The 20776-nt window shown below is 51.2% G+C and overlaps 1 protein-coding gene across 3 annotated transcripts in view; it reads left to right on the plus strand.

The window, feature by feature from the left end:
- Positions 1–20776, plus strand: part of LOC132590508 (dimethyladenosine transferase 1, mitochondrial-like) — a 68138-nt gene that overhangs the window by 44546 nt on the left and 2816 nt on the right. The window lies entirely within an intron of this gene.

A 20776-nucleotide genomic window follows, 5' to 3' on the forward strand; every position in this document is an offset into this window, starting at 1 on the left:
CCGAAAAAGTCCTAGCTCGTGTAGAGCATAGCCTGGCTTCTTTTGGTCCAGGGTTGGACAATAGATTTTTTGTTGCTAAACTCACTGCTCTCTGGGGAATATGCGGAGAAAGGCGGTCCCGTAGATAGGCAGGCCCTCAACCATAAAGGGCTTTGAAGGCCATAACCAACACCTTGAAACGAACTCGGAGCACAATAGCAGGCAGTGCAGTTCTTTCAGCACTGGCCAAATGTGTTCCCATCTAGGGAGCCGCATCAACAGCCATGCTGCAGTGTTCTTCACTAGCTGTAGTCTCCAGGTTAGGGTCAAGGGTAACCCCATGTAGAGAGCATTACAGTGATCTATTCTCGAGGTGACTGTAGCATGGATCACAACAGCTAAATCGTCATACTCCAGAAAAGGGGCCAGCAGCCATACCCGCCGGAGATGAAAAAAGGCGGATTTGGTAGTGGCTGCTACCTGGGCCTCCATTGTCAGAGAGGACTCCAGGAGTATTCCCAAGCTCTTGACCTTAGGGGCCAGTATTAGTGGCACCCCATCAAGAGCCGGAAAGGGGATCACCTTTCCCAGGCCACCTCTGTCTTCATTGGATTCAGCTTCAACCGACTCAGCCTGAGCCAAGATACTGTGGCTTGAAGAGCCGTGTCTAGGTTTTCCGGGGTACAGTTGGAATGGCCACCCATCAGTAGATAGAGCTGGGTGTCATCTGCATATTGGTGACATCCCAGCCCATATCTCCTGACAATCTGGGCAAGGGGGCACATGTAGATGTTAAATAACATCGGGGACAGAACCGCACCCTGTGGCACACCACATATAAGTGGGTGCCTTTGGGATGATTCTTCCCCTATCACCACCCTTTGTCCCTGACCTTGGAGAAAGGAGGTCACCCATTGCAAGGCAGACCCCTGAATCCCCACGTTGGCGAGGCGGCTAGACAGTAACTGATGGTCAGTTGTCTTGAACACAGCTGATAGATCTAATAATAGCAGTATTGCTGAGCCGCCCTGGTCCAGATGTTGCATAACATCATCCATGAGGGTGACCAAAACCACCTCCATCCCGTGACCTGGCCAAAAGCCAGACTGGAATGGATCCAGTGCGGAAGTGTCATCCAGGAATCCCTCTAGCTGGATTGCCACCGCCGCTCTATGACCTTACCCAAAACGGGAAGGTTTGACACCGGCCGATAATTTGCCAATATAGCCGGGTCTGCGGATGGTTTTTTCAAGAGGGGACGGACCACAGCCTCTTTAAGAAGTGTGGGAAAGGTCCCTTCTAAGAGGGATCTGTTGATAATAGTCTGTAGAGGCTCCCATAGCATCACCTGGCTAGCTTTTATAAGCCAGGACGGGCATGGGTCCAACTCACAGGTAGTAGGGCGTACAGCAAAAAGGATCCTGTCAACCTCCTCCAGGCTGAGTGGGGTGAAGGAATCCAGAAATGGACCAGAAGACGTGCTTGGTGCCTCGAGTTCTTTCACTGTATCAATTGTGGCGGGGAGGTCATGGTGGAGCGACGAGACCTTATCTGCAAAGAAACTTGCAAAAGCCTCACAGCCAATTTCCAATTCTCTAACATTTGGTTTACCTTGTGGTAAAGTTGTTAATGACCGAATTATACTAAATAATTGGGCTGGGCGCAAGGTCGCAAATGCAATCTGGGACGTAAAATAAGCCTTTTTCATGGCCCGGGCTGCCATCTCATAGGTCTACATAAATGTCCTATAAGATGTTCTCGTAGCTTTATCCCGAGTACATTGCCACTGCCTCTCTAGTGGTCTTAATCACCGTTTCATCGATCACAGCACCGGGGTGTACCACAGTGTGGATTGTGAACAAGGATGAAGAGGACATCGAGGAGTGATCTCGTCGATGGCTGCAGAGAGCTGGTTATTCCAGATCTCTGCAAGCTCATCCAACGAGTCACCAGAGGGCCAGGGATCCCACAAAGCCATTTGAAGCTGCATAGGGTCCGTCTGGCTTCGTGGGCGAGCAAGAACTTGCTCACCGCCTAAATGGAGTAGAGGTGAAGCATCCACACGGGCCTTCAGGGCATAGTGGTCAGACCATGGCACTGCATCAGCAGAAATCTGATCCACTGTAACCCCCGTCGCAAAGCTCAGGTCTAACATGTGACCAGGCTGATGTGTGGGTGTTGTTATATATTGGGAGTCCCAGTGCTGCCATGGAAGACACTAGGTCTGCCGCTCGAGTGACATTGAAGTCATCCAGGACAATGAGTCAAGGGTGCTCCAGTGCCCAGCCTGCTACAGGCTCCATCAGGAATGGTAAGGCACTGGCCGGTGTGTTAGGTGGATGGTACACCAGCTTGATTGCCAAACTCTCCTCAGCATCCCACATCAGGCCAGCACAATCCATGCCCATGATCTTCAGAGGTGGGAGCACCCGGAAGGAGCAATCCTCCCGTATGAAAAAAGCCATCCTCCCCCACCCCCCGTCTGCTAGTCTGTGCCTGGTGGAGGACGAAGAACCCAGGTGGAGCTACTTGGGAGAGAGCTACTGTCTCCCTGTCCCACACCCAAGTCTCCGTCACGCAAGCCAGGTCCATGTCCTGCCTGGATAAAATAACCCTGCAAGACTGAGGTCTTATTATTTATGGACCTGGCATTGCACAGCACCAGGGACAGAGGTGAGTGTTTCCATTTGGCCCCCATACCTGCTATCCTCTGGATGGGACACAGGCTGGAAGGGGAGTGAGCCCTTCTATGTCTCAGTTTCCTTCCGTTCCAACTCTGTCTGTTCCCACCACTGTACTTTCCCCTCCCCAGGAGCACTGGAATCCCTTGACCAGACATCTCTCACTGATGATCTTCGCTGAGCCTCAGATCACCAACAGAATATGATGTCTATAATTGTAACTTATCCTTCCCCACCCTTCCACTCAATCCAGCGCTCTATATCACTTTATCTCTAATATATAATATCCAGAGAGGATTGTGAGGCACTACAAAGGGATCTGTTGAGGCTGAGCAAATGAGGTTCAGTGTGGCCAAGTGCAAAGTAATGCACATTGAGGCCAAAAATCCCAGCTACAAATACAAGTTGATGGGGTGTGAACTGGCAGAGACTGACCAAGAGAGAGATCTTGGGGTTGTGGTAGATAACTCACTGAAAATGTCAAGACGGTGTGCAATTGCAATAAAAAAGGCCTACGCCATGCTGGGAATTATTAGGAAGGGAATTGAAAACAAATCAGCAAGTATCATAATGCCCCAATATAAATCGATGGTGCGGTCTCATTTGGAATACTGTGTGCAATTATGGTCACCGCACCTCAAAAAGGATATTATAGCATTGGAAAAAGTCCAGAAAAGAGCAACTAGAATGATTAAAGGTACTGTGTGCAATTCTGGTCACCGTACCTCAAAAAGGATAATCTTCTTCGTGGTCTCTGTGCATCACACTGATGGGAGTAGGCGCCAGCGCCGATCTCGATCGGTAAACTTCAAAAGCTGCGGATTTCCGCGCCGACGTCCCAGTGCGCATGCCCGGCCCCCCCCCCCCCCGCGCATGCTCACTGGGACAGGAGCGGACATCCCGCCAGTTCTCTTCTGACCGCCGCGCTGATCAGTCGATCTTCTCTGCTACGGTCGGTGAACTTACCCTTGGATAAAAATTTTTTCTTCTATTCTTCTTAGTTAGATAGTTGTAGTTATAGTTGTAGTTATAGTGTAGTTTTAGATAGTTAGTAATAGTTGCGGGAGAGCGGGGGAGTTTTTCCCGCCCTTCGGGGCCCCCTCTCCCTACTTTCGTTTTCCCGCCGTTCGTTTCCCTCGTATGGAAAGACGGTGGGGGTTCTTTCGCCGCTGCTCCTCGTGCGGGAGTAAAATCGCCCCTCCGGACGGGCACGAACTGTGTTTGCTGTGCCTGGGTGAGAGGCACCGTCCTGACTCCTGTCCTCATTGCGCCAAGTTTTCGCGCCAAACGAGGAAGAACAGGGCAGCCCGACTTGCAGCGGCACTGATGGAGCAGGCTCTTTCCCCTCGTCGCCAGCAGGCTGAGCAGGCGGAACAGCCCTCCGGTCATTCCGACCAGTCGGCACCGAAGTCGGTCGACACCGACCAGACCCCTCCCGACACCGACCGCCCTAAGAAAAAGCCGGGCGATGCGGTAACCTCGGAATCCTCGACGCCAGCTAAACGGCGCAAGGAGGAGAAAGGGGCATCAGCTGTAAAGGGGAAGAAGGACAAGAAACAGAGACACAAATCGGCGCCGCTCTCCGCGCCGGTGTCTCCCGTGGACCCTACGGCTCCGATAGTCCCTCCGCTAAAGCTCTTCGCGTCCCCGATACGCCACTCCGACACTCCTTTAGACTCGAGGTCGACGCAGCTGGTCATTTCGGACTCTGATTCGGACATAGAATCGGGCCAGAGGGTCGGTACCGACCGCAGCCCTCTCGGCCGAAGCACCCCTCGACAGCGAAGCCCACTGGTCAGACCGAGTGATCGGCCCCGAGACCGTTCAGCCAGCAGGTCACGATCTCCTCTCGGCAAGGACGAAGGCCGATCGCCTCGTGGAGCCCCGTCCCACGTCCCATGGGACCAGAGGCAATGGCAGTATTTGTATGGGGCTTACCCAGTACAACCTCATTACCCATGGCTGCCGCCGCGACAACCCGAATGGGACCAAGCTTCTGAGACATCTTACCGGTCCCGCACGTCCTTTCGCACGGTGAAGACGGCCCCGTCGGCGTCGGTGTCGAAACCCCTAGAACCACGCACGAAGGAGCACGACTTCGCCCCACCGTTAAAGCCGAGGTCGACCCCGACAGCCCCAGCATCCCCATTGAAGCCGGTGCAGCCATCGGACTTGTCCGACTCCCCGGACGAGTCTCCCAGGTCGCCGGGGGGTTCGTCTCCCGACGGAGGACCTTCGTCGCCGGACGAGCCATCGCCACCGGGAAAGACCTCGGACGAACAGCCGATCTCGCCATCGGAGGACCTCAAGTCCTACGGCGACTTAGTAAAGCGGATGGCTCAAACCCTCTCGCTCCCGACGGTCCAGCCACAACCGGTCGTTACCGATACGGTTTTCGACATCGTGCAACAGGACACTTCCACCGCTGTGGCACTGCCTCTGACCAATGTTATGTTGCAGACTGCCAAGTCCTCATGGGACAAGCCGGCGTCCACGCCTGTGTCCTCTCGCAGGCTGGACCATATGTACAGGATCCAGGAGTCATCAGCAGAGTTCCTGTACGTGCACCCGAGACCGAACTCAGTGGTAGTGTCCTCTTCGTCAAAGGCGAAGAAGACCCATTCCACGCCCCCCGATAAGGAGGGTAGGAAACTGGATGCAATAGGAAGACGGCTTTACACCACAGGCTCACTGGGAGTCAAAGTTGCAAACTACGCAGCCTGTATGGGCAGATATCAATATGCCCTATGGGACCAGGTCTCCACCATTCTTGGTTCCATCCCGGAGCAGGCGAAGACCTCACTGAGAAAGCTGCAAAAGGAGGGCATGGCCCTCGCAAAACAACAGCTGAACTCAGCAAAACACTCGGGGGACACGTGCGCCAAAACATTGACCACTGCTATCGCCCTCCGCAGACATTCCTGGCTCCGTTCCACGGCACTGCAACACGACACGCAGGCCTATGTGGAGGATCTACCGTTCGATGGCTCGGGATTGTTTAGCTCAAACACGGACTCGGTCTTGCAAGAGTTAGACAAAAGTATGAAGACATCTCGGAACCTGGGAGTAACAAGCCCCCGCACTCCAGCCAAGAGACAGTGGCCAAAGACGTGGCACAAGAAGCCCTACTCAAAGTCGCCAGAGCGGCAATGGCGCTCCAAGCAGCCAGCTTTTCCGCGGCCCCAGTACCAGCAGAAACCTAAGTACTCGCCACCCTCTACCCAGGTACCCAGGCAGAAGGGTTCCAAACAAAAGCAGGGCCTTTGACTGCCTCCCGCCCCTGTATGGCCCTGTGGACTTGCACAGTATCCGGTTGGCACGTTTCCTCCCTGCCTGGGCCCGCATCACGTCGGACCGCTGGGTGCTGTCAATTATTCAACAGGGCTATGGGATAGAGTTTACCAACCCCCCACCCACCCCGACTTTCGTTTACACCCCTCCTTCGCAAACCCTCCGGGAAGAAGTATGCTCCCTCCTCGACAAGGCCGCGATCGAGAGGGTCCCTACGCACCAGCTCCGGCGTGGCTTCTACTCCCGATATTTTGCAGTCCCGAAACGGGACGGGGGCCTTCGGCCAATTATGGACCTACGGGCCTTGAACCGATTCGTAAGATGCGACAAGTTCAGGATGACAACCCTGCAGTATATCCTCCCGTTGCTGGGACAAGGGGACTGGATGGCCACGCTCGATCTAAAGGACGCATATTTTCATATATCGATTCATCCCTTCCACAGACAGTTCCTCCGCTTCACAATTGGAGAGGAGCACTTCCAATACAGGGCTCTTCCCTTTGGGCTATGCACGGCCCCTCGGGTGTTCACCAAGGCGATGGTGGTGATTGCCGCTCACTTGAGACAGCAAGGGGTAACACTCTTCCCGTACATCGACGATTGGCTCCTGGTGGCGGAGTCCAGGGAGTCCTTGCTGCGGCACATAGAAATCACCCTTGCCCTGGTGGAAGAACTGGGACTCCAAATAAACCAGAAGAAGTCCCATCTCCAGCCCGCGCAACGCGTGCAATTCATAGGGGCGATATTGGATTCAAGGGAGTGCAAGGCATTCCTCCCTCCAGACCGCGCGAATGCCATCGTGCGAACAGTAGCGGCTTTCCGGCAGAATCCCGTGGTCTCAGCACGGAAGGTCCAGAGACTGTTAGGACTTATGGCAGCCACCACGGCGGTGCTCCCCTTCGCAAGGCTGAAAATGCGGACTCTACAGCTTTGGTTCTTGAGGAGCTTCAAATGCAACCTGGAGCCGTACTCCAGACTCCTAACGGTACCGCCGGAGGTGCTGGAGTCCCTAAGCTGGTGGGGTCAGAAACAGTACCTAGTGGAGGGAGCCCCCTTCCACAAACCAGTACCAGTGCTAACGATCACAACGGACGCATCCCTATGGGGCTGGGGTGCCCACATGGGAGGAATATGTGTGGGGGACAGGTGGCCGAGTCGCTACAGTCAACAGCACATCAACCTGCTGGAGCTCCTGGCCATCTTCCACGCCATCTTCTCCTTCCAGACTCTTCTGAAAGGAAAAGCAGTAGCGGTGTTGACCGACAACACCACAGCGGTGGCGTACGTCAACAGGCAAGGGGGGACGGTGTCCCGCAACCTCTGCAAATTGGCCATCTCGCTGTGGGAGCTGTGCAGATCGCTGGGGGTCTCCCTACAAGCAGCCCACCTGCCGGGAGTGAACAATGTGCAGGCAGATTTCCTCAGTCGCGGAGGAGCCCTGTCTCACGAGTGGGAACTGAACTCAGAGTTCCTGGATCCGGTCTTCCGCAGCTGGGGGACACCGGAGCTGGACGTGTTTGCTACGAGGCACAATGCGAAGTGCGACCTGTTTTGCTGCAGAGGGGGAGCGGACCCCTTGGCCCTCGGGGACGGTCTCCTAATCCCCTGGACCCACCATACAGTGTATCTGTTTCCGCCCATCCCATTGCTAACCAAGGTCGTGCAGAAACTTCTACGGGAGCGCCCACAGGGGATCTTGGTGACGCCATGGTGGCCGAGACAACACTGGTTCCCCTTGGTCCTACGACTGGCCAAGGGGAGGTATTACCGATTCCCACAGGCCCCGGACCTTCTCCTCTCCTACCAGGGCAGGATCCTCCATCACGATGTGCCACACCTCAGGCTGACGGCATGGCGCCTGTGATTTCGGACAGGGCGCAGTTTGTCATAATGAACGCGCGGAAGGCATCTACGAGGAAGTCATACGCAGCTAAGTGGGCGAAGTTTGCGGAGTTCGCGGCCAGTCGCTCCGTACCTCCCAGTAGAGCGGGACTGCCCGTGATTTTTGACTTCCTGATTGTGCTGCTGGACAAGGGCCTCGCCCAATCGTCCGTGCGGGTTTACCTGGCGGCCATTTCGGCACAACATCAGAATATAGAGGGCCGGTCGGTTTTCACGCACCCGGACACAAAGCGGTTCCTCAAGGGCATGACGAGACTGTACCCGGCAGTTCGGAGCCCTGCCCCAGCCTGGGACTTGCCCCTGGTCCTGAGGGCACTAACGGGAAGACCTTTTGAGCCTATGGCCTCCTGCTCTCCTCACCTATTGGCCTGGAAAACAGCCTTTTTGGTGGCCATCACCTCGGCGAGGAGGGTGGGGGAGCTGGCGGCGCTGCGCTGCGACGCCCCCTACCTTAATTTCTCAGTGGATGGGGTGATGCTCCGCCCTGACATTAAGTTCCTACCGAAGGTGGTATCCCCGTTTCACCTGAATTCGGAAATATTTCTGCCGGTTTATTTCCCGTTGCCGGCTAATGACTCAGAACGGCGCCTTCACGCCCTGGATGTTAAACGGGCGCTATCTTTCTACCTTCACCGCACAAGTCAGTCGCGGAGAGACCCCAGACTGTTTGTATCGTACGCTGGACCCTCCACGGGCCTGCGGATCTCCTCGCAGCGCTTGTCCAAATGGATTACGGGGGCGATCCGCCTGTGCTACATGCTCCACAAGAGGCCGCTGCCCGGCCCTCTACGGGCTCATTCCACGCGAGCTATGGCAGCATCGGCTGCGTTCATGAAGGGAGTGGCCCTGCAGGACATCTGTAAAGCTGCCACATGGGCATCAGCTCACACCTTCGTGACACACTACGCGCTGGACCTGGGGCAGAGACGAGCTTCCGCTGTGGGCCACGCTGTGTTACAGTCCGTCTCCTCGTGATGGACCGTCGCACCCGCCTCCAGGTAGGCTTGAGCTTGCTAGTCTCCCATCAGTGTGATGCACAGAGACCACGAAGAAGATAAACAGGTTTCCTACCTGTAACTGATGATCTTCGAGTGGTCATCTGTGCAGTCACACTACCCGCCCGACCTTCCCCGCTGCTGACGGTCCCTCCTGAGGGGCTAACGTGGCGGTCAGAAGGAACTGGCGGGATGTCCGCTCCTGTCCCAGTGAGCATGCGCGGGGGGGGGGGGGCCCGGGCATGCGCACTGGGACGTCGGCGCGGAAATCCGCAGCTTTTGAAGTTTACCGATCGAGATCGGCGCTGGCGCCTACTCCCATCAGTGTGACTGCACAGATGACCACTCGAAGATCATCAGTTACAGGTAGGAAACCTGTTTTTATAGCATAGGAAAAAGTCCAGAAAAGGGCAACTAAAATGATTAAAGGTTTGGAATTAACTTCCAATTTTGCCAATTAATTTAAAGACAATTTAACCCTCCCTCCCCCCTCCTACCGCATCAATTAGTAAAATTAATAACATTTTAATACCTCTGCTTTTACTAATTAATCAATTTAATCTCCATCCCTCCTTTATCTACCCAATCAATTAGCAATTTAAACAATATGACTAGTTAAGTGATACATTTTCCCGAGAAGTGGATCTGTAAATATACTTGAATTAATGATCAACTTTTTACAATGTAATTGTCAGCACTGTGGTTGATATAGGAACGGTGAAAAAGTAAATAAACTCATGTATATGCTGTTGACACAGAATTGTTCCATTGAGAAAATTTTAACCCAGACTGACAGCAACATGGAACCTGTGGATGTGCAGTGCTTTTGATGTGATGAACTTTGGACTAGTATGGAATGTCAAGCAGTTAATAAAGGTCAATTACCATTTGGAAGGACTCAGCAGAGTGTGTGTCTTTGTGTGCATGCTTTCTTATAGGTCTAGTTCAATTAAGGAGTCATGCCGTTTGTGCAAAGAAACCAATGGCAATTGTCAGATTTTTTTTAAAAAAATGTCAAGTCACAGTTGACTTATGGTGACCCCATAGGGTTTTCAAAACAAGAGATTTCAGAGGTGGTTTGACATTGTCTGTCTCAGTGTAGCTATGGCTCAATGGTAGAGCACATGCTTGGCATACAAAATTTCCAAGGTTCAATCCTCGGCATCTCCAGTTAAAGGATTGGTAGTAGGTGAAGTGAAAGATCTTAGCCTGAGACACTGGAGAGCCACTGCCATTCTGAGTAGAATGGACTAAAGATCTTTGATGGACTGAATTTGATGGACTATCTGATTCAATATAAGGCCAGTTCCTGAGTTCCATGTCACAACCATGGTATTCCTTGGAAGTGTCCCATCCAAATGCTAGTCAGGGCTGTCCCTACTTAGCTTACGAGATTGGGGCTATCCAGGTCAGGGCTTTAAATATTTAAATTTAAAATATTAGCAGACACCTTAGAAGCCAGCCATTTAACAGTTTTCACCCTACCACTTGTAAGAGGCTTTTAAAATTAAAGATAGTTTATTTGCTAGGAAGTAGACTGTAACTGTCCTTGGGGAGGACATTCCACACTCTGGGTGCAGCACCAGAAAAAAAAATCTCTCTGTTCTTGCAGTGCTTACTTGGACAAATGTTGGGCAGCTCTCGGGATAAGGGGGAAAACAGATACAAGAAAATGTTTCTGAAGATAGGTAAACAGAAGCAAATGGATAGCCAGTGCAGTTGGTTTAAGATTGAAATTATGTGATATTTATATATGTCAAGTATTATTGAGCAACAGTCCATGAACCTGATGTTCTGTACCCTAAATGATCAGCCCTTGACTTTTATACAGCAGGCTTGAATCCCAGAAGATTTAAAACAAGGCAATATATTTTAACCTTGTTTATCCCTTTGTTCATCTTCTGGAGTCTTTAGCCCTGTTGAGTTTCTGTAGCCATAGCTGTTTGTCTGGGTGGGGTGTATGTATGTGGGGGGAGGGTCATCCAGCCAGTGATGCATAGTCCTAGGCTCAGTGCTTGTTAAGGCTTGCTTGCCTATCTACTTGACCAGTTGGTGCCCTGTTGGTTGTCTGGTGTGGAACCAGGCAGGGTGGAGGGGGGATTTTTCCTGGCCCACCCAGACTTTATTGAAGATGACTTGTTTTGAGCCTTTGTGGGCTACTCTTGTATTCACTGTGTCTCTGTTTTTTCCTAATTGTCTGCTCGCTTACTTTGCAGAATTGTGTGCTGCACTATATAGGACCCCCCCCACACCCAATTTGAGGGGGGAAAGGCACCAAAAGTGGTTGGATAGAGACATGTGCTGGGTCTTTCCCCCAAAGAAAGTGATCTTTTGCTTTGTTTTCTTGGAAATCAATTTTGCTCTATTAAAATATTTGCAAAATAAAGCGGAGAGGCTAGTAATGTTATCAAGTATGTTTATGTGTATCCTATTAGACTTTGTAATCCTAATATGCACAGCCCAGAAATAGCACATAATGTCTATAATTTTAAAGCATCCTGTTGCAAGTGAACAGCATTTTCCTGAATCCATTGCCATAGTAACAAAGCAGCTTTCCTAGAATTCTAGGTACTCAAGCCTATAATGGAGCAAGCAGTGTGAAGCGCTTCATATTTCCACAAGCAGAAAATGTCCAAACATAGCCTTGAGATCACAGTTCTTTGTTATCTCACCTTAAATGCCAAGTTACATCTAATAATTCATTGGACATTTTTGTTACAAGGTTTAATTCTTCTTTTCAGTGGAATGGGATTTGCCATGCTTCTGCATGCCTTGTGCCTGAAACTGTTTTCCTTTCAGGACCCTGTTGTCATATGGCTCCTCCACAAAGCATTTCAAGAAATTCAGTGTGGGGAATGGCTCTGCAGGGTTAGACTAGGCCCAGGGACACTTTGGTTCAAATTTCACTTGGTCATTAAGCTTTCCTGTTGACTTAAGGTCTGTCACTTTCTCTCACACTGATCTATCTCACAGGGTTGTTGTACAGGATACATTGAGGAAAGCATGTACATTACTGTGAGCTTCTTGGAGGAAGGGAGCATTGGGTAAAAAAATAAAAATAAACATTTCCAAAGTTAACCACAATATAAGTCAAGTCAAGTTTAATATGATCAGAGACCTGTCCAAAAAAGAAAGAAACCACAATATATGAAAAAGTAGTCCTTTCTAAGATAACTCTTAAAGTTTTCCTTTTGTTCAGAAATATGGATAACATCCAAAGAATTAGGCATTCCTAAGTCTTTTTTGGTTTTGTTTGCGATTTTAGCTCTGAATTGTGAAATTATAATGAAAGCCAGGATAAATTCAGATATTAGTTTTTATTTTTATAAGAATTCAGAATAATTTCTTGTAGCATAATTAAACTTTGGACTCAATGATGGGAAAGAGACTGTCCTTTTGAGGGTTACCCTTCCCACTGATTATGAAACCAGGGCTGTTGAAATTTAGTGAAGTATTTCACATTCCCATAGTTCCTTGGTTCATGACTTGATGCAGTGTACAGTAAGATTCTAACCACAGCATTTTAAACTAAGAGCTAGTCCTCAGCTGTAGCCAGATGGCAGGAAAATAAAACTGGCAAAGCTCTAGAGATAACTACAGCTTGCTGAAAACTCATGTGAAATGGCAGGTTTTATGCTGTATCAAGAGCCGCCCAGTGGGTGCGTGGTGCCCTAGGCAGGCACCCCCCTGCGGTGCAGCAATGCAGTGCCTTGCTCCATCCCCATGCCATACTGATCCGAAGTGCCCACCCGCCCCCTCCTCCCTCCCCTTCCCTTCCATCACTGCCCATGCAATCGCGCTGCGGCTTGCCAGCCCTGATGCAGCATGTATCTTATCTTTAGAAGCCTCGGCGTGACACGGGGGGTGGGATGGAGTGCCGCAGGGCCCCCGCACAGCACACTGTGATCGCATGGGCTGGTGGGTGATGCCAGAAAGGGAAGGGAGGAGGGGGGCGGGTGGGTGCCACACCTTGGTGCGGCATGGAGGGGGCATGTGGAATGAAGTGTGGCAGGGAAAGGGGCGGCGTGCATGGCGGAGGCAAGCAAACTAGTAGCTTGCCTGGGGCACCGGGAGGGGGGGAGCTCAATTTGGCACCCCCATCCTCCCAGTGCCCTAGGCAACTGCCTAGTTTGCCTAGTGGGTGAGCTGGCCCTGGCTGTATCCTCTGTTGATTCCATTTGAAGGACTGCCTTTATGTGCATGTTCACATGCAGTAGCTTTGGTCTTCCCAGCAAGGTCTACTGGCAGTAGCCACCTTGTCTAAAGTATGCCCAGCAACCTCTGGAACAGCCTCCTGAAAAGGACGGGGCTGTCTCCTACTTTCCTAGCTTTCCAGTGTGACTGCAAAACAGAGCTGCTCTAGAGAACTGGGGGAGGAAGGGGGCAGCCTTGGCAAAGACTTACTAATGGGGTATAATGCGTTTTTAGAATAGGGTTTTTGGAGGCTTACCAAGGGGAACATTTTTTAAGAATGTGAGAAGCTTTCCAAATAAATATTATTCAAGTAAACAAACTGTTTTTAAGAACAGTAAAATATAGTTCTATTAACCTATAACCATTGGTGCTTTTTGTATAATTCAGCAGATGTTGTATATTCCCTGCTCACCTGTACATTTATTTTTAATCCCTTTTTGTTCCACCTTTTTGATGGAAATGTGCTTAGAAAGGTGAATCATGAATCACTCCTCCACAGAATTGCTTTAGGCTGATTCATGACCCTGGAAGTACACCTAAATGAGTTGACTGAGAATGAACTGAGCTTAGGTGTAATGTAAATCAGTCACTTGAGAGCAAGATTAATGTAGCAAGAATATTGGGGACCCAGTTTGGGAGACCCAGGTTCAACCTTCCCCCCTCCAAGATTCTAAGGACACTGATTGGCCATTGCTGTGTTTCTGTCAGACACCAGAATACAAAGGAGATTGATTCTAACCATCATACCCTCCCTGATTCAGTGCATGAACCAGATGAGTCCAGTGTGCTGGACAGAGTGAGACTTACTGTCCAACTTTGGAGTAGTACAGGATGACATTGGATTTATACCTCACCCATCACTGAATCTCATCAGAGCAGTTTACCGTCTCCTTTACCTTCCTCCCCTACAACAGACATTCTGTGAGGTAGGTGGAGCTGAGAGAGCTCTCACAGAAGCTGCCCTTTCAAGAACAACTCTGTGAGAGCTATAGCTGTCTCAAGGCTGTTCCAGCAGTTGCAAGCGGAGGAGTGAGGAATCAAACCTGGTTCTCCCAGATAAGAGTTTGCTCCTCTCTGGGATGTACGTCTCCTTTGAGTGCTGTGTTCTCTGCCTTTGACTATGCTGAGGTGGTCAAGTAAGTCCCATTTTGACTCCTCTGAAGACTGATAGTTATGTAGCTTTTTCAGGCTTTCCCCCTTGGCCTAACTGGACAGGGTAAGGAGAATCCTGCTTTTTAGGATGTAAGCCTTTTAATGTCTGCTGTTAAATTAAGATGCAAAGGTCTTTATGGAGAGAGGCTTTGGCTGGACTGCAGGCAGGGATCTATGATCTGAAAACATGGAAGTCACTGTGTCTTTTCCCTACCTCAGAAGTGACCCAAGGCTTATACCGGGGCACTTGAGGACATACTGTGGCTGCTGTTTGCACTTACACGTCAGCCCTTTGCATCACAGCTAAGTAGAGAGGCTGCTGCTGTTCAGTAGAAGATGGAGGTTGTGGAGAAACGCCATTTTAGTCAATGTTGGTGCTTCATTGGGAGGGAAAACATGAAACTCCTAAGCAGCCTCCCTCCAAACCCCCCCTCCCTTACAGAGCCAAACCAACAACGCTAGGGGGAAAGTCTCCTAGAGAGGCAGGAAGTTCTTTTGTTCTTGGGATTGGAGTTAGCAGGAAGAGAAGGCAGTTTGCAATTGGCGCTCGAGGGAGCATGTGGTGGGCATGGGGGCTCCTGCCTGTGAGGCCCCCAGGCAGTCAGACCAAGTAAGTCATCCCCAAGGTGGGGCAAGTTTAGACCAGGGACAGTAGGATGCGTTTATAACACCTTTCCTTTATCATGCTGTTTGCTGTGCGGGTGCTGTGCTGTGCTAACTTTTTATAGGCAACTGTTTTTGTTTTGTTTTTCTTTCCCTTTTTCTCTTGTAAATAATTTTTTTTTTCTGTTTTGAATGCTGGCAGTCAATCTCTGTACCACATAGATCCCCAAACCGCTTTAGACCACGCTGCTTTATAAAGGGGGCCCCGGGGAAGGGGGAAGGCATGCAGTTGGATAAGGTGCCAATCCTCCAGGGGTGCCCCAAAGAAGTGCTGAGGTCTCTGTGAAACCCAAGTACAGGGTGGCAGAGGACCTTGAGGCCTGGCATCGTAGCTAAGGAGGGGGATTGGGAGTTCTGTTCCTCTCAATCTGAACCCCTAGACTGAGCAGGTGGTGGCAGCGAGCCCAAGGGGCAGGAGGAGAAATAGCTCCCTCCAGGAGTTGGCGACTCAATAGGGAGTTGACGGGACCGGGCCTGAAGGCAGAATCGGGCCGGTTCCGTCACAGAGGTATTCCTGCTGGGAACTGAAGCACCCAAAAGCTTGCTAAATGGTTTCTGGTGGGCCTGGATCTTTGGAAGCCTTTGTCACTTTGCCTCTATGATTACAGCTATACAGTGGCTGTCCATTTAAAAACTCTTTTTGACAATGTGTCAGCTCCTGGCTTTAACTAACTGAGTGATATGGAGGAAAAGGAACAGAGAAGCCAAGTGACTGCTGTAGGGAAAAGGATAAGCACTAGGATGCTGAGTGGTAAGCTGAAGCAGCCTTATGGCTGCAGAAAGACAGGTTGCTTACCTGTAACTGTAGGTCTTCAAGTGGTCATCTGTGCATTCACACTCATGGAGATAGAGCGCCTGTGCCGATCCCCGAATCGGTACCTAAAAAGCCCAGGATTTTTTCATGCTTGGCACCAACGGGCATGCGCAGGCGTCCCAGTGCGCATGCTCGCCGGCACCAGCATGAGGATCCTGCCAGTTCCTTCCTGACCACTGGAAGCCCTACTGGAGGGAGACTGTCAGCAGTGGGGAAGGAGGGCGGGTAGTGTGAATGCACAGATGACCACTCGAAGATCTACAGTTACAGGTAAGCAACCTGTCTATCTTCTTCGTGGTCTCTGTGCTTCACACTCATGGGAGATTAGCAAGCAAGACATACCTGGAGGCAGGAAGACGGTCAACCAAAAGAAACAGCTTGCAGCACCGCAGCTCCCAGATGAGTCCTCTGCTGAGCATGCACATCCAGCGTGTAGTGCTTCATAAAGGCATGCGGAGAGGACCAGGTGGCAGCCTTACAAACGTCCGTCAGGGAAACACCTTTCAGGAATGCCACCGACGTCACCATCACTCTTGTAGAGTGTCCACGAATAGGCCCAGGTAACGGCTTCTTTGCCAACCAATAACAGTTTAATAGTCTCAGTGAGCCACTTTGAAAGCCGCTGAGACGAGATTCTGGAACCTAACTTAGGAGCAGTATAAGAAACAAAAAGATGCTGGTCCTTACGAAAACTCTTGGAGCAACTCAAATAAAACAATAAGGCACACTTAACATCTAGAGCAGGGGTCCTCAAACTACGGCCCGTGGGCCAGATGGGGCCCGCTGAGGACGTTTATGCGGCCCGCCGGGTTATGGCAAAATCAGACCGGAAGTGACGTTCGACCTAAACTCGTGTTAGCAACGCACACTTCCGGCACTGGGCTGAGGCGGCGGAGACAGAGTGTGAGGTGATACCGAGGTGAGGTGAGTTCCCAGGCTGGGGTGTGTGGTGTGGGGAAGGGAGAGAGATGCAGAAGACGGAGAACTGACGGCCCGCGGCCTTGTACAGTAACGGCAGTCCGGCCCTCCAACAGTCTGAGGGACAGTGAACTGGCCCTCTATTTAAAAAGTTTGAGGACCCCTGATCTAGAGCATGCAGCCTACGTTCCTCATCCAAGGAAGGTGTAGGATAAAACGTGGGCAACCAAAATTCTAAGTTAAGGTGAAACTGAGAAACCACCTTGGGGAGAAAAGAAATATCAGGAGCTAAAGACACTCCAGACTTCTGAAAAACTAGATATGGGTAGTCACAACGCATAGCCGTGAGCTCCCCTGCACGGCGTGCTGATGTGATGGCTACCAAAAAAGCAGTCTTCCAAGATAGAAGCTGTAACAAGCATGTGGCTATTGGCTAAAAGGACGCCGAGTCAGCCTGTCCAACACTAGAGTCAAATCCCACAACTGTGGGGGTGATCTTGATGGAGGATGAAGCCTAAGCAAACCCTTCAAAAATCTCTTAGAATGAGGGTGCACAAAAACCAAATGCCCCTCCACTGGTTCATGGAACGCAGATATTGCTGCCAGATAAACTTTAATGGAGGAAAAAACAAGGCCAGCATCCACCAGAGATAACAAAAACTCAAAAATAACCGGCAGTCCCACGCTCTGGGGTGAAACTGTCGGATCAACTAAAAACTGAAGAAACTTCCGCCACTTCCTATCATAGGAAGAGCGGGTAGACAGCTTCCTGCTATTCAGGAAAACGTGTTGGACTCTGCTGGATAACTCACAGGGTCGATGAACCACGCTGTCAGCTTCAGGTGGGGCACATTGTGATGGTATACATGACCGTCCTGAGCTGACAGAAGTTCTGGTTCCGCTGGAAATTGGAGCAGTTGGAGCAAGATCGGGAACCAGTTCTGCTGAGGCCACCACGGAGTCACCAGGATGCAGCATGGTCTCTCTCTTGAGATCTTGTTGACCATCCTTGTCAGTAGTGGCAGGGGTGGGAACAGATAAAGGAATCGACTTTCCCACGGGAACAGCAGACCGTCTCCCAACGACTCTGGATCCAAGCCTCCCCTGGAGCAAAACGGAGGACACTTCCTGTTTCTGGCTGTGGCAAACACATCCACCTGAGAGTACCCCCAGAGCTGAAACACGGGTTGAAGGAAGCACCACTCGTGCGGGGAAGCTGCACCCCTGCTGAGTGAGTCTGCTTGTAGATTGAGCACTCCTGGGAGGTGCGCAGCCTTCACATAGATGTTGTACGCCAGGCACTCTGACCACAGTTCCAGTGCCAGGGCACAGAGCCTTCGAGATACTGTTCCTCCCTGCCTGTTGATGTAACACAGGGCAGTAGTATTGTCTGTTAGCAGAGCAACAACCTTCCCCACCACCATGGGATGGAAGGACCGAAGAGCAAAGTGAACCGCCAGCAGTTCCAGATAATTTATATGACAGTGAGTCAATTGAGAAGGCCAAGGGCCCCCCACACACAGAGAGTCCATGTGAGCCCCCCAACCCCACAAAGACGCATCTGTTGTGACCGTCACTGACGTTGCAGTAGGTGGAAGGGAGCTCCCTGACAGATATTGTCCTTTGATTTTCACCACCGCAGTGTTTGAAATGTCACAGGTGGAATTACAAACCTTTTCAGAGATGAGTCTATTAGTGGTCGAAACCGACGAAGAAACCAAAGCTGTAGGCCTCTCATCCTCAGCTTCGCAAAGAGCAGCACACTTGTAGTCGCCGCCATCAGCCTCAGCATCCGCTGCAGCTGTTGCGCCGTGCCCCACTTTCGACTCTGCAAGAGTTTGACAAGATTGATAATGTCCATCGCTCTCTGCTGAAGCAGAAAAGCGCGATGAAGGTTCGAATCCAGCAAAGCCCCTATGAACTGCACTGTCCGTGATGGAGTAAGATGTGATTTCTCCAGGTTGACCTGCAGCCCCAAGGTGTGAAGAAGACGAAGAGTGATGGCAATATGATCTGACAAACTCTCCTTTGATTCCGCCACAAGGAGCCAATTGTCGATGTATGGAAAGACTATCCCTTGAAGCCGGAGGTGAGCAGCCACAACACTCATCATCTTTGTATACACCCGAGGTGCGGTGGGCAGGCCGAACGGAAGAGCCTTGAACTGGAAGTGTTGAGAACCTACTGCAAACCGAAGGAAACGTCTGAACGCGCAGGATGAATGCTAATGTGGAAGTAGGCATCCTTGAGGTCCAGCGTTGCCATCCAGTCCCCTTGGTTGATGAGGGGAAGAATTGTTTGCAGAGTGGACATTCTGAACTTCTGGTATAGAATAAACTTGTTCAGATTCTGAAGGTCCATGATTGGTCTCAGACCCCCCATCCCGTTTGGGAACCAGGAAATAACGAGAGTAGAAGCCTCCCGTTCTAGCCTCCACCGGAACCCGTTCTATGGCTTGTTTCTGTAGGAGGTTGCTCACCTCTGCCAGTAGAGGTGGGGAAGGGGGTGTGGTGATTACCACAGATTGGTTTGGAATCTGAACAAAGTCTATTTTGTAGCCTTCCGCAATGATGGAAAGTGCCCACCTGTCCGTAGAGATGGACTCCCAGGCCGGCAGGAATGGGCGGAGGCGGATAGAAGAAGTGGGGACGGTGACGCGTGCTACTAGAAAGTCAAAGGCCCTGCTTTTGGAGGCGAGCACCCTTAGACTTGCCAGTGCGTATCGGTTTCTGTTGTTCCCCCTGTATGGGGACCTACTCTCAGGTTTAGCAGAGCAAGGTCTCCATTGCTGTTCCGGAGAAAACTTTTGATATTGTTTCTTGGCCCAGGGCTTGTGCCACTGTTTTGGTTTAGTAGCTCTGGAAGACGCCGGGACACCCAGGTTCCTGGAGGTCTTTATGCTTTTATCCATTTCCTGGAGAGCATTGTCAGTGGTCGGGCTGAAGAGGCCTTTACCCTCGAAGGGCAGATCTTCAACGAAGGCCCTGGTGTCGCTGGAGGGCTGTTGACGTGAGCCAGGAGTGGCGGCGGAGGCAGATAGCAGACGTGATGGTTTTCGCTGAGACGTCCACCATATGCTTTGCTGCAGCCAGTTTTGCTTGGCTACAGCAAAGCCTTCCTTCTGCATCTTTTTTACAGCAGACCTCTTCTCCTCACTCAGGGAAGACAGGAGGAGGGCAAGTTGTTCCCATACTGAGTATTGGTATCTAGCCATGCACGCAGCATACTCCCAGCGCTCCAGCCGAATAAAATTTCCTCCCGACATTGTCCAGCTGCTTTCCCTCCTTATCTGGTGGGGAGGAGTGAGTCTTGTGGGCCTTTGACGAGGAGGATATGACCACCGAATTGGGCTTCGGGTGTGTGAAAAAGAATTCAGCACCAGCCTCTTGGATGCGGTACATGCGGTCCAATCTTCTTGATGACACAGGTGTAGAAGCAGGCTTCGCCCAAGGCAACCGCTGTAGACTTATCCTGCTGCATGATGTCAAATGCGGTTGTGTCACCGGTAGAGAGAGGGAGAGTGCCATCCTCTTCACCAGGTCCCCATACGGCTTTAGATCCTCCAATGGTGAGATGGGAAGATTCTCAGCAGTATGAGCCACTGGCGAAGGTTCCAAAGCCCTTCGGTGCCGACCTCGGAGTTTGACAATGAACACTCTTTCCTCAAGGAATGTTCCAAGAGCACCGGCATTGACTCTCTTACAGGTGACCGGATTGAGACCAACAATCTAAGTTGGACTTCCTCCACCACCACGCCACGTCTTCTGGGTGGAACGGACATTGATGCCGAGGGACGCCGCCTAGAGTGCTGAGAAAGCCTCAACATATGGGATGCCTCGGATAGCTGGTCCCAATCAGCAAACTCACGAGGGGGGTACCATTGGTACGACGGGTATGGATAGGCGTAGGGAGGCCACTGGCGCTGCTCCCACGGTGGAAGTGGTGGGAAGCAACAAGCTATGGTAGTTGGTTCCAGCTCTCTCCGACCCCTTGCCTGATCCAGTGGTGCCGCCGGTTCCATTGGTACCGACACCTCCGAGACAGAGTCACTCTCACTCCGATGCCTCAACCCTGAAGAGTGGGAATTCTGAGTAAGGTCAATCTCTTGCTCCAGCTGCTGCGAAGCACTGCCTCTCGACACCGAAAGGCTACAACGTGGGGACGCCAAGATCTTCCTCGGTGGAGCG

The sequence above is a fragment of the Heteronotia binoei genome, unplaced genomic scaffold (assembly GCF_032191835.1).
Source record: "Heteronotia binoei isolate CCM8104 ecotype False Entrance Well unplaced genomic scaffold, APGP_CSIRO_Hbin_v1 ptg000072l___fragment_3, whole genome shotgun sequence".
Taxonomy (NCBI): domain Eukaryota; kingdom Metazoa; phylum Chordata; class Lepidosauria; order Squamata; family Gekkonidae; genus Heteronotia; species Heteronotia binoei.